Source organism: Hyla sarda, chromosome 1, assembly GCF_029499605.1.
Source record: "Hyla sarda isolate aHylSar1 chromosome 1, aHylSar1.hap1, whole genome shotgun sequence".
NCBI lineage: Eukaryota > Metazoa > Chordata > Amphibia > Anura > Hylidae > Hyla > Hyla sarda.
The window spans coordinates 440,228,876-440,243,229 of record NC_079189.1 but is presented as its reverse complement, the minus strand read 5'-3'; positions in this window follow the sequence as shown (position 1 = coordinate 440,243,229).

Below are 14,354 nucleotides of genomic sequence, written 5' to 3'. Positions count from 1 at the left end.
TCAATGCAACCTTCTTCTCCCACTCTTCACACACTGATAGCAACACCACAGGAGAAATGCTAGCACAGGTTTCCAGTATCCGTAGTTTCAGGTCCTGCAGAATGGGCAAAACAAAAATTGGAACAGGACCCTCAGTTTACGCAGAAGATTTTGTTCAGTGATGAGGCAAACTTTTATGTGAATGGTGAAGTTAACAAACAAAACACCACTATTGGTCGGATACTAACCCACATTGGATAGATCCCTCCAAGACTGTTGGAACACAGTCCGCGGCTGTAAGGGTTAAACTGCCGGGACCAAAGTTTTCTTCTGTCCCGGCAGTAACGCAGGTCCCCGCCCACCGGGGATTACACACAGCACCCCGGATCGCGCTGCGGGGTGCTGCAGGGGTGACAGAGGGAGCTCCCTCCCTCTGTCATAACACTTATAGCCCGCGGTCACTTCCGACCGTGGCTGTAAGGGTTTAACGGTCGGGACCGAAGTTTACTTAGTTCCCGGCAGTGCTGCAGGGTCCCGGCTGTGTGATCCCCGCCGCGATCTTGTGGGTGCACTGGGCAGCACCCACTAGAAGCATGGACGAGTATAGACATCCTGGTGCCGGAACGGCCGCCAAATAGGACGTCTATACTCGTCCTTGGTCGTTATCAGGTTAAAACCAAGCACATCATTGTTTTTCTTGTGAAATTCCCAATAAGTTTGATGTGACACATGACCCTCTTCCTATTGAAAAAACAAAAGTTGGATTCAAAATGGCCGACTTCAAAATGGTCGGTCACCACCCATCTTGAAAAGTTTCCCCCCTCACATAAACTAATGTGCCACAAACAGGAAGTTAATATCACCATTCCCATTTTATTAAGGTGTATCCATATAAATGGCCCACCCTGTATATCACTGAAAATAAATTGTAAGTAATCCATAGAAAAGAAGATAAAGATGACAGTCTCTTCATTCATGTTTGCCAGTTTATAGGGAATATTCTAGTTATTCTTGATGCTTCTGACATACTTCAACCACCCTGCCTGGTATCAATGCTCCTTCCATATGCATTTAAGTGTACATATCATCTTAAACTTCTGACATGTAATACTGACATTTCAGAAGTTTGTATTGGTTGGTGTCCAAGTGCTTAGACCCCCACCAATTGCTTGATCAAGGGGCAGAAGCATCTGGCTGCACAAGCTGTGCCCCTCCATCTGTGCCCTGTGCACTCTGGGAAGCTAAAACAGGCGATATATAGAACTGCCAGAAGTCCCATAGATGGGAATTTTATCACTCACTCATTTTAATCACGTATATCACTCACTTTAGCTTTCCGAGGTGCATAGAGTGGAGATGAAAGGGCACAAGGTGTGAGGAGAGCACTTCTACCCCTTCATTCCAGCAATTGGTGTGGAAACACTCCGCTGCACACCCTGTGCCCCTTCATTTTAGATGTTAGTTGAAATGATGACGTACTCGATGGTGTAGATATATGTATGGAATCTTTGTGAGCACGACACTGCTAGAAGAAGCAGCATAGCAATGATAGGACCTCAGGCTAGGGATGGTAGATTTCTTCTCTGTAACTTTTCTGTATCATATATGACTTGTACTCTTACAACCAGTGAATCATGCACATGTTCATTCACACATGGCTACACTGTGAGCTTCACTGACTATTTCTCAGGCTGGTTTCACAAGATCAGAAAAGGAACAATCACTGGAAAAAAATTATGGAAATATTTGTACATTTTCCTTGTTTTGGACCCACTCCTGGTTTTGGCTTACATATACTGAAGCAAAATACTGAGCCAAATAATGCAGTGTAAAACCAGCCTAAGGGTTTTTAAAAATAAAAAATGCATATCTAAAACTCTTGCATATGTATAAATAATGTGTACACAGACACACTGATAAGAATCTCTGCTTCTAGTTTGACAGCTATATGCCTTATAAATCTATGATAATAGGGTCCAGTCATGTCAACCAGACTCTTATCAAGTAATGTTATATAGAGAGGTGATAACATAACGCCATTTACTTTACTCAAACTTGGAAAAATGGAAAACATTTCCCATTGTATTCTGTGATTCCTTACTAAACCAGGTTATAGTAACATAGGAGAATCAGGAGGCACTCACAACAGTATACTGTGTGAACAGGAACTTCTGTTACAGCCTGCGCTCCGGCCGCACATGTCGGCCATGAGCGCATTGTTCCTGCTCCCAGCGGGGCCGGGATTCGCATCGTGGGACGCGCCTGCATGAGAGTCCCAACCTGTCACTTACCTCGCTCCTCTGCCACTTCCTCCACTGTGTCTCAGCCTCAGCGCGCGTGTCCCTTTCTCTTAGGGCGCGCGCACGCTGGAGCTCTGAAATTTAAAGGGCCAGTGCCATTTGCCTGAGAGAAAGCCTTCCCATTGCCTGTTTTGCCATTACTGCTACGTTTTTTTTACTACGAACCTTTGACACCTTCCTTGACCTTCTGCTACGTTTGACTACGTAACAGCCTCATCCTACGGTACCTCATCTTGCCCAGTTACCTGTGTGGTCGAGCCGTGTAGGGGGTAGCGACCTGGGTGCCGCCTGCCGCAGCAAGCCCATCCTGCCTTGTGGCGGGCTCTGGTGAATACCAGCGGCACCTTAGACTCCGCTCCCCGATACGGTCCGAGTCATCAGCCACACAGGTGGAGGATGCACTTCCAGCTCCGTGACATCCTCCACCCAGGTGCGTGACAACTTCTTTATTGCATGGTGCGGTTACAACTTTAAAACGGGCAGACAAGGACGCCAAACACCAGAGGAGGTTATAGCTATTTCATGCCAGGTAACAGTGCTTCTTCTGACCACACCTCTGCTCCCACGTCAGGGTGGTTAAATCCACCTATCCCTGGTAGCAAATGGGGTATACAAAAGGTAATAATGAGAAATGTAACTCAAGGATATAATTAAATAAAAGGACTTAAAGGGGTATTCCAGGAATTTTTTTTATTTGACAATGCTACAGGCTGTAAAGTGTCTGTACTTGTGTGATGGTTTTCTAACAAGGCTTCTGTGATTTTTACCCCAATATTTATTTTAACAGCATACAAAATGACTGTTGTCTCAGATTTTCCCCAGCTTGCAGTGCGGTTGAGACCTGACTCACTAGTCAGCTGATGACAGGGAGCCTGTCTGCTTCAATGGGTGGAGGGATCAATCTGCAACTAATGCAACAGCTGTAGGCACCCTGATTGAAAACCACAGGTCTTTGAATGGATGCAGCTCATTTATGTTTCAATGGGTGGGGTGGCTGATGTGTGGGAGGGAGGAAAATGGAATTATGGGATTTGTAGTCAAAAAAAGAAAAGTCAAACAGGAAATACCAGTTCACAAAATGCTAGCCATAGTATTATGGTAATCTCACAACATAACCATTTAGCCCCAAGACAAGTGCAGATCCTTCCTAAGCATGTCCATTACTGCCTGCCAGGTACGTACTAAAATAACTTTATGGTGGATAACCCCTTTAAATCTAATCTGTCATTCAATCCCAAATTGCCTTGGTTTTAGTTTTCTTGGCGTTAGTTTTTAGGATCCACCTCGCTTCAGATTGTAGTAAAGCCTTTGGCCGATCTATGGGAAGGGCACCCTAATGTCCTTTCCTTTTTTGGTCTAGAACTTGTTTATGCAAGAGAAGGAATAGATAGGCGAAAGGCTTTATTACAATCTGAAGCGAGGTGGATCCATTTTAAAGTTGTAACCGCACCATGCAATAAAGAAGTTCCTGTTCACACAGTATACTGTGGTGAGTACCTCCTGATTCTCCTATGTTACTTGGATGTGAACTATTTCTACTGGGATTGAGCACCCGAGACGGTCCTGTGTTTGGATATTGTGTGCACTAAGGACTATGGAGCTGTGCTGGCCATTCACACTTCTCATATTTTAGATACCAGGTTATAGGTTTGCAATAACCATATAGAAAACTGTTCAATGACTATGAAACATACAAAAATGAGAAGCATAAAAACATGCACTTTTAGGCAATGTTCACACGGCAGAATGTCTTCATGGAATTCAGCAAAAAAATCCGCACTGACATTTTGCTACAGCAGAGTCCCATGGATTTCAATGGTATTCTGCTGCACTGTGCACACAGCGGAATTCCCACAGCAGATGTTTCTGCTGCCAGAATCCAGATTTCTGTGTCTGCAGAAAGAGTAGACTTCCGATTCCATTCGTTAATGCATTGCAGTCTAAGGAGACAGCTCATTTGCCAGTCGTCCTAGCACCAGCATGTTCTGCCTGCATCCGCTGTCTGCGGAATGTCCGCCTGGAAATTTTCCTGGCAGACATTTCGCCGTGTGAACATAGCCCAAGGCTCAAGTACACAGGCATTGAATTTATATGGTTGTGCATGGAAGCTGTATGGTTCTACTAGTATGAAGCAGTTCTGCCTCCATGATATGCAACACAGATTCTGTTGCACCTCTATGGCATCTATCGAGGGGCAACTATCTTAATGGAGTCTACTACCTACAGGAAGAGGGCGGCATCAATATAGAAACGGCCTGATACCTACAAGGGGGGGGATCTATCTTCAGCACGACTGCTATCAACAGGGGGAAGGGGGCATTTCTCTACATGGGGACTGCTACCAACAGGGGGAGGGGGGCTTCTATCTACAGGGGGACTGCGACCAACAGGTGGTGGGGTGGTTGCTAGATGGGCAGGGTAATCTATCCACAATGGGTCTGCTACTTGCAAGGGGGACATCTATCTACAGGGGGACTGCTTCCAACAAGGGGGGCATCTATCCATGGGGGGGGGGGGATTTACCTACATGGGGTCTGCAACCTACAGGGGAGGCAACTATCTACAGGGGTTCTGCAACCTACACAGTTGGGGCATCTATCTATAGTGTGACTCCTACCTAGGGGGACTGCTACCTGGGGGGGGGGAACTATCTACAGGGAACTGGTACCGACAGGGGGGGGGTGATCCTGAGGTGGCACCTACAGAGTGGCTGCTACCTAAGGTGAGGGGGCAACTAGTACAGTTTGGGGCACTATAGGTCTTGGAAAAGTGCAGAGCCTAAAATGTTTTTTTTCTAAAGGTTCTGCTAAGACGAATTGTAGCTTGAAGAAATCATCATGACAGCCTCAGCTGGATGGAGCAGAAAAAGGAAAGTGAATGACTCCGATCAGTAAAGACGTCACCTGAGTAACAGCATGTAACTGTATGTAATCACTTATATGGTCTGTAGTGATAATGATGGTGGTTGTTTTCAGTCAGTCACCCTGTGCATGGGAGGTCCTTCTAAACTCAGATGACAGCAGGGGTGGACTGACAACACTCAGGGCCCCTGGACCAAAAAAGGCAAGGCCCCCCTGCTTGCTCCACCGCTGGTCACACTTCTGCAACACCCCTATTCCAGTGGGTAGAATGCTGTTGCCAGTGGGGGAGGAGTAAAGTGATCGCTGATGCTGCTGCCAATGAAGTAGAGGTGGAAAGGGGGAAAATTAGCTGCCATTAGGAGAAGGGGTGTTGGGAAGAAAAGTCATCTGTGGGAGAGGGTTGGAAAGCAATACAATGCTACTACCAATGGGGGAGGGGTGGGGAAGGGGAGAATGCTTCTAAAAGTGGTTGATGGGTGGAAGAGGGATAGTGCTTCTGGCAAAATAGCAAAGAGTAAAAAGGCGGAGAATGCTGCTGCCAGTGGTTGGGAAGTTTGTAGAATACAGCTGCAGGTAGCAGGGAGGTTTGGAGAATGCAGCTGCCAGTAGGGAAGGGGAGAATACTGATGCCAACATTAGAGGGGTGGCAAGAGATTGAATGTTGCTATCTTCTGCAAGTGGTTGGTAAAGAAAGAATGCTGCTGCCAGCAGTGGAGAGTTTTAGAGAAAGCTGCTGCCAGTGATAGATAGAATGCTATTGCCAGTGTGGGAGAGCTGGGTAGGTTAAAAATTCTGTTTTCAGGAGGAAGCGCTGGTAAAAGACACAATACTCCTGCGCCAGTAAGGGAGGCATGGTATGGGGAAAATACTGCTACCAGTGAGGAAGTTATGGGAAGGGGGGGGGGGGGAGAAAATACTGCTGTCAATAGTGAACTAGGGAATGCTGCTATCAGTAGTCAATGGAAAATTGGCAAAATTATCTGACATGTCATTTATTGCAGGCAATGTTGCTAAATAGCTATATTTTTGTGCTCAGTATTTCCAGCCGTTAAATAAATGGACAGTTTTTACACAAAAGTGCCTAAGAAGGAGTCAAGTTTATCCCAAAAAAAAAAGACATTTTTGTAATGGCTCATAATAAAGGCAAATACCAGCCTTTACAAATGTCCTGAAGTTATTGTCCTGTATTATTTTTTCAAACAGAAAACCGGTAATTACTCACTGGTAATTTTGTTTCCCCGAGCCATGACAGCACCACCTGAGAGAGGGACTCCGCCCCTAGGGATAGGAAACCTGAGGATAAAAAGAAGAACCCTCCGCCTCGGCCTCATTGAGTTTCAGAGACCAGAAGAGCCTTCTTAGTTAGTAAACATGAAAAAATCATATATTACTGAACAAGGAGAAAAAGAAAGTGAACACCCACCACGTGAAAAAGAAACACCTGAAAACATAGGGTGGGAATGCCCTGGTCATGGCTCGGGGAAACAAAATTACCAGTGAGTAATTACCGGTTTTCCCTGTCGCCATGACAGCACCACCTGAGAGAATATCAGAGAAACTAATTTAGGGTGGGATTACGGATTGCAAGACTTTGCGACCAAAAGAAAGGGAAGAAGAATTTCCAATGTTCACCCTATAGTGACGAAAGAAAGTATGAGGTGAAGACCATGTGGCAGCTCTACAGATCTGGTCTATAGACGCGCCCCTTCCTTGCGCCCAAGAGGCGGCTACTGCTCGAGTTGAATGAGCTCCAAGACCAAGTGGGGCAGGTAAACCTGACACTGAATATGCTAAGGTAATAGCCTGTCTAATCCACCTGGACAAAGAATTTGAATTGTCTCTCTTGCCCTTATTACATCCTGAAAACTGAACAAATAGAGAGGTACACTTCCTGAATTCTCTCGTGCTATCTAGATATTCAAGGACACATCTCCTAACGTCTAAAGCACTAAGGGATCTTTCCTTATCATTAGAAGGCTGAGAACAGAATGACGGAAGAACAATCTCTTGAGAGACATGAAAAGCGAAAACTACCTTAGGAAGATAGGCAGGATCAGGAAGGAAGACTATGCTATCTTCCAGGAACTTAGTATAAGGTTCTTCACTAGATAGGGCTGACAGGTCCCCTACCCTCCTAGCAGTGGTAACTGCTACTAAAAGTACAGTCTTTAGGACTAGGTTTTTAAGAGGAATGCTATTTAAGGGTTCAAAGGGATCCGATAAAAAAAAACTCTTAGTACCAAAGAAAGGTCCCACATGGGAACATTCGGAACCTCAGAAATAGACAATCTCTAACAAGAGCCTTAAAAAACCTCACTATCCAAGGGTGATCTGCAATTTTGGTGTTACATAAAGGCCCCTAGCGCTGACACTTGCACCTTTAAGGTGGCGGTCTTTAATCCCTTATCCAGAAATCTAAAAATCTAAAATTTTGGGTATATCTGGAACAGAATTCGCCAAAAAAGGTTGAGAAATTTCAAAAAGGTTTTCCATACCCTAAAATATATTTTATTAGTGATTTCTTTTCTACTACTCTGTAGAGTGGTTATTACAGAATCTGAGATACCTCTCTCCCTGAGGATCATCCTTTCAAATGCCATGCAGTCAGGTGGAGGCTTGTCACATGAGGATGAGACACTGGACCCTGGGTTAGTAAGTCCGGTAGGAAGAACCCAGGGATCCGATAGGGATATCTGTCTGAGGGCTGAGAACCAAGCTCGACGTGGCCAAAAGGGAGCTAGCAAGATTACTCTGGATCCTTCCGACCTTATCTTCCTGATTATTCTGGGCAGCAACTGGAGAGGAGGGAATATGTAGACGAGTTGCCATTTCCACTTTTGAGTTAGAGTGTCCACTGCCCAAGGCCTGTCCTTTGGATTTAAGGAGCAAAATCTTTTTACTTGTCTGTTTTCTCTTGTAGCAAATAGATCTATTTCAAGTTCCCCCAGAGCTTGCAGATTTTTCTGAAAATTTCTGGGTTCAATCTCCACTCTCCTTGATGAAGCTGTTGGCGGCTTAGGAAGTCTGCCTTTGAATTTAGGGATGCTTTTAAATGCATGGCAGTTAAAGAATGTAGATATTGTTCTGCAAAACAAAAAAATGTTGCTCCAATTTGCATGAGAGACTCGCTTCTTGTGGTCCCTTGTCAGTTTAAGATTGCAACTGTGGTTGTATTGTCTGAGAAGATTTTTACATTTTCTTGGTGGAGAAGATGTTTTGCCCCCTGTAGAGAATAATATACCGCCAAACGTTCCTTTGAATTTGAGGAGAGGAAAGATTCTTGCTGATCCCAATGGTCTTGCAAATTCAAGTCCCTTATATGGGCACCCCAACCCCAAGGGCTTGCGTCCGTTGTGATGATTCTTGGATCTTCCAAGACTCAGTCTAGACCTCTGTTTAGATTGTTTTCTACCAACCACCAGAGAAGAAAATTTTTTGTTTCTTGAGACAGTGGAAACATCCTGTCTAGGCTTTCCACTGACCCCTCCTAACAGCTGAGATCTTTTTGCAAGGTCCTTGAATGGAACTGTGCCCAAGGTACTGCCTGAATGGCTGCCGTGAACAGACCTGATAACGACATCCCTTTTCTTATGGAGATTGACTGACAAGCTAGTACCTCTCTTACTGTATTCTGAATTTTTTTGATTTTTTGTTGTGGGAGGAAGGATTTCTGCTGTTGTGAATCTAGAATCACACCCAGAAAGACTTTTTTTTCTTTTCTGGAACCAGGAAAGATTTTTCCCAATTTACAATCCAACCCAGTTTCTTTAAGATGGCTAATGTGTGGTCTAAGAATTATTTTAGTTGTTCCAACTAATAGAAAATCGTCTAAATAAGGGACGAATAAGCCTACGCCTTCCCGGATGTGCGTTGCCATTTCGGAAATTATTTTTGTGAAAACTCTGGGGGCCACCGCTGTACCGAAAGGCAAGGCCCTGAACTGTAGGTGTGTTAATTTTGAATTTAGATTTATGGCCAAGCGTAAGTATTTTTGATGGTCTGGATGAATGGGCATGTGAAGGTACGCATCCTTTAGGTCTATTGAGACCATGAAACAATCTTTTGTTAACAGATTTATTGTTGACTTTATTGTTTCCATTTTGAATTTTTTGTACACAAGATATTGATTTAGGGGCTTTAAATTTATGATTGTATGGTAAGTGTTGTCAGACTTTTTTTTTACCAAAAAAAGGGTAGAATAAAAGCTCAACCCCACCTCTGCCTGAGGTACGGGAACAAGAACCTGATTTTCTAATAGGGAAAGAACCTCTTTTTGAAGAGTCCCTAATCCTGAAGGACCTGAGTGACTTGAAGTTAGTTTTAGGCGAGTTGGAGGGAGACTGAGAAACTTGAGGCGGAGACCTTCTCTTAGGGTATTTAATACCCAGGTGTTGTTTGAGATCTTTTCCCATTCTGCCACAAAGCTTCTCAGCCTGCCCCCAACTCGCCCCAGACTGTCATTGCTGACCAGATTTTCTGGAGCTGGTGGAGGCTTGGTTAAACATGTAACCGTTAGACTTTTTGGGAAAGCGCCACCTCTGGGAATCATCTGCTCTGCGCCCCTGCCCTCTGGATCTCATGGTGGGGAAAAAACGCTTGGGTCTGTAAGAAGAGTAGGGAAAGATCTTTTTTCTATCCCCAGCTTTCTCCAAAATATCAGCCAATACTGGCCCGAACAATAATTTCCCCTCACAAGGGAGGGCACACAACTTATTTTTTGAGGTAATGTCCCCACGCCAGGTCTTGAGCCATAAGGCTCTGCGTGCAGAGTTAGATAGAGCAGCTGTTCTGGCAGATAGCCTAAGTGCATCCGATGATGCGTCTGCCAGAAAAGCCGCTGATATTTTAATTAGCGGAATAGAATTTAACAGTTCTTCATGTGGGACCTGATTCTGGATATCGGATGACAACTGGTCTAACCAAAGAATTAAAGAGCGAGCAACCCAAGAGGATGCTATATTGGGCTTAAAAGGAGGAGGTAGCGGCCTCCCAGGTTCTACGTAGGAAAGTCTCAGACTTTTTATCCATGGGATCACGTAAGACGCCCAGATCTTCTAAAGGCAGGGCACCCCTCCTAGAAATTCTAAAAATGGCCACATTTATATTTGGTATTTTTTCCCATTCCGCCAATTCTGTATTGTCAAACGGGTATTTTCTTTTTAATGACCTGGGAAGAAAAACCTTTTTTTCTGGATTTTCACATTCTTTTTTAACCCCTTCCCGCTATTGGACGTACGCATACGTCCAGGCGAACTACACGTTCGCGCAAATGGACGTATGCATACGTCCAAGCGATCTCCTGCTCTGCCGCGGGCAGCGCAGGAGATCGCGGGTGGGACTCAGCTGTCAATCACAGCCGGAGTCCCACCGCAGCTGCCGGGGCCGCGATCGCGCCGGTCCCGGCAGCATTAACCCCATAGATGCCGTGATCAGTTCTGATCACGGCATCTATGGTGTTTGCAGTGGGAGCGCTCTGCCCACCAACGGCGGCGCCGTGATAAAATAAGGGGGATCGAGGGTGTCCAAGACACCCTCGATCCCCCTTGAAGAGATAGGAGTGAGGTGGCAGGGGTGCCACCCCTCCTATCCCTGCTATTGATCGGCGGAGCGACCGACCAATAGCAGACTGGGGGCGGGGGGGTTAAAGTTCGGTTCCCCCCGCTATGCCCACCCATCCGTGTCCGGGCACCGGGGGAACCGTGTAGTAGCGGCGGCGGCGGTCACTTACCCGGCGGCGGAGCTCCAGATGACGGCGGCGGCTGTGATCATGGCGGCGGTGGAGGAGAGTATGGCGCCGCGTGTCCGGGAGTCTGTTGCCTAGCAACATCTGCAGGGCAACAGTTTGGAGAGTGGTCTCTAAACTGTGGCCCTCCAGATGTTGCAAAACTACAACTCCCACCATGCCTTGACAGCTGTTTGCTGTGTTGGCATGCTGGGAGTTGTAGTTTTGCAAGATTTAGAGGGGTTCAGGCTAGAGATCACTGACAGTGGTCTCTAAACTGTAGCCCTCCAGATGTTACAAAACTACAACTCCCAGCATGCCCAGGCAGCAGTTTGCTGTCTTAGCATGCTGAGATTTGTAGTTTTGCAACATCTGAAGGGCCACAGTTTAGAGACCACTGTCAGTGATCTCCAGCCTGAACCCCTCTAAATCTTGCAAAACTACAACTCCCAGCATTCAGGAACAGCAAATGGCTGTCTCGGCATGCTGGGAGTTGTACTTGCGTGCCTCCAGCTGTTGCATAACTACATCTCCCAGCATTCCCTTTGACAATCAGTACATGCTGAGAGTTGTAGTTCTGCAACAGCTGGAGGCACACTTGTTGGGAAATACCGAGTTAGGTAATAGGTTCTATTACCTAACTCAGTATTTTCCAACCAGTGTGCCTCCAGCTGTTGCAAAACTACAACTCCCAGCATGCACGTTCTGTCAGTGCATGCTGGGAGTTGTAGTTTTGCCCCCCCCCCCCCCCCCCCTCCCATGTGAATGTACAGGTTACATTCACACTGGCGGCGGATTACAGTGAGTTCCATGCTTCAACATAAAATAAAGAGTAAAACACTACATATACACACGTACACGTACACCCCCCCCACCACCCCCCCCCTTCCCCCCCAATAAAAATGAAAAACGTATCCTTCAGCAGTGTTTCCAAAACGGAGCCTCCAGCTGTTGCAAAACAAAAACTCCCAGCATTTCCGGACAGCCATTGACTGTCCAAGCATGCTGGGAGTTTAGCAACAGCTGGAGGCACCCTGTTTGGGAATCACTGGCTTAGAATACCCCTATGTCCACCCCTATGCAAATCCCTAATTTAGGCCTCATGGCAAATGGCGCTCTCACTTTGGAGCCCTGTCGTATTTCAAGGCAACAGTTTAGGGCCACATATGGGGTATCGCCGTACTCGGGAGAAATTGCCTAACAAATTTTGGGGGGCTTTTTCTCCTTTTACCCCTTATGAAAAGGTAAAGTTGGGGTCTACACCAGCATGTTAGTGTAAAAAAAAAACATTTTTGTACACTAACATACTGGTGTTGCCCCATACTTTTAAATTTCATAAGCGGTAAAAGAAAAAAAGCCTCCAAAATTTGTAACGCAATTTCTCCTGAGTACGGAGATACCCCATATGTGGGCACAAAGTGTTCTGCGGACGCACAACAAGGCTCAGAAGGGAGTGTGCACCATGTAAATTTGAGGTCTAAATTGGTGATTTGCACAGGGGTGGCTGATTTTACAGCGGTTCTGACATAAGTGCAAAACAATAAATACCCACATGTGACCCCATTTTGGAAACTACACCCCTCACGGAATGTAATAAGGGGTACAGTGAGCTTTTACACCCCACAGGTGTCTGACAGATCTTTGAAACAGGGGTCTGTGAACCATAGGGGCTTCCTAAATGCGACATGCCCCCCGAGCAAAATTTGCTCTCAAAAAGCCAAAATATGACTCCTTCTCTTCTGAGCATTGTAGTTCGCCCGTAGTGCACTTCAGGTCAACTTATGGGGTACCTCCATACTCAGAAGAGATGGGGTTACACATTTTGGGGGGTATTTTCTGCTATTAACCCTTGCAAAAATGTGAAATTTGGGGGGAAACACACATTTTTACATATGCAAAAGTCATGAAACACCTGTGGGGTATTAAGGATCACTTAATTCCTTGTTACGTTCCTCAAGGGGTCTAGTTTCCAAAATGGTATGCCATGTGTTTTTTTTTTGCTGTTTTGGCACCATAGGGGCTTCCTAAATGCAACATGCCCCCGGAAAAAAAAAATCTGAAAAACGTACTCTCCAAAATCCCCTTGTCGCTCCTTCGCTTCTGAGCCCTCTACTGCGCCCGCCGAACAATTTACATAGACATATGAGGTATGTGCTTACTCGAGAGAAATTGGGCTACAAATTAAAGTATAAATTTTATCCTTTTACCCCTTGTAAAAATTCAAAAATTGGGTCTACAAGAACATGCAAGTGTAAAAAATGAAGATTTGGAATTTTCTCCTTCACTTTGCTGCTTTTCCTGTGAAACACCTAAAGGGTTAAAACACTTACTGAATGTCATTTTGAATACTTTGGGGGGTGCAGTTTTTGTAATGGGGTCATTTATGGGGTATTTCTAATATGAAGACCCTTCAAATCCACTTCAAACCTGAACTGGTCCATGAAAAATAGCGAGTTTGAAAATTTTGTGAAAAATTGTAAAAATTTCTGCTGAACTTTGAAGCCCTCTGATGTCTTCCAATAGTAAAAACATGTCAATTTTATGATGAAAATATAAAGTAGACATATTGTATATGTGAATCCCAAAAAAAAATTTTGGAATATCCATTTTCCTTACAAGCAGAGAGCTTCAAAGTTAGAAAAATGCTAAATTTTAAATTTTTTCATCAAATTTGGGGATTTTTCACCAAGAAAGGATGCAAGTTACCACAAAAATTTACCACTATGTTAACGTAGAATATGTCACGAAAAAACAATCGGAATCAGATTGATAAGTAAAAGCATTCCAGAGTTATTAATGTTTAAAGTGACAGTGGTCAGATGTGCAAAAAAGGGCTGCGTCCTAGAGGTGAAAATGGGCTGTGTCCTTAAGGGGTTAACTAGGGCTGATTGGGATTTATGGACGGGAAATGTTCTGCGTTTTCTAGGCTCTAACCCTTCAAACATGATGTCTTGAATTGTTTTTTCTTCCTTAATGTCTTCAATATTCACAGCTAGACAAACATTTTTAATTAGGTTATCTGTATCTTCGAACTGAAAAAAGGGTCTTCCAGATGTGGAATCTTCATCCGGGGAAGAATCTCCCTCAGAATTAGCTGATTCAATCACAATACCTTCCTCCTCCGACCCAGTTAGCTGCACAACTGTGGACAAGGAGTTTGCAGGAATAGAAGCCGAAGTAGGAGCTGGAGTACAATTTAAAGCACTCCTGACAGACTTCTGAATCTCTAATCTGAACATTAAGAAAGGTACTTCGGCTGAAAAGACCTTGGCTATACAAGAAGGGTAAGTCATTTTCTCATGACCCTGTGGTAGCTTAGATTTACATGTATTACAATTCTTGGTTTGGTTTTCTTAGACAACTTTTTAGGTACATCCCCCTAAAAAGTAAACCAAACCAAACCAAACATTACAAAAAAGTGCATTGAAATGAAATGGATACACTCACTCAGTAAGCTGGCTACCGAGGACGTAGATTTGGCCGGCGTCCTCC